We start from the raw sequence: 571 nt of genomic DNA on the forward strand, positions 1-571 counted from the left end.
CAAGACTACACTATATAAACATACTCAATATTAGTCATTCAACACAAGCTTCCATTGTTAAGTGGGTACAAAAATGTCTTCTAATTTTCAGGTACAATCTTATTAAGTCTAGATTTTTCCGTTTGATTTGCTAACTTCATTTGAATGATAACTTTCTAATTTTTTTAATAGGTAAAATAAATAGCTTGAAAGGTATAATCACACATATCAAAAATTGAATGTTGTTGTACACATATGGTTTGATGCTGAATGATGATCAACTCTCTTTGAAACTCTCTACGCATAGCTTCCCACAGAAAAGAAACCATGTTTAAACTATTAATATAAATTGAAATTGCAGCTGTTTGCTAGCAAAATATATCACATTTTCTTCAACAAATGTAGCAACTCCAAGTCTTCTCTAACAGTGATGGATGATAGTTGTAAGCCTGTAAATGTAAGTCTGGGTATATCTGAAAGTTTTTAAGGAAGTAGTTACATTTGTAACGACACACATTAAGGATACAAGATGACTTTTATAGTAACGTCGCATTTTCCCTTTTTAATTCTTTAACTTGATGTGTCTTTCTTG

The sequence above is a fragment of the Solanum pennellii genome, chromosome 4, assembly GCF_001406875.1.
Source record: "Solanum pennellii chromosome 4, SPENNV200".
NCBI classification, from domain to species: domain Eukaryota; kingdom Viridiplantae; phylum Streptophyta; class Magnoliopsida; order Solanales; family Solanaceae; genus Solanum; species Solanum pennellii.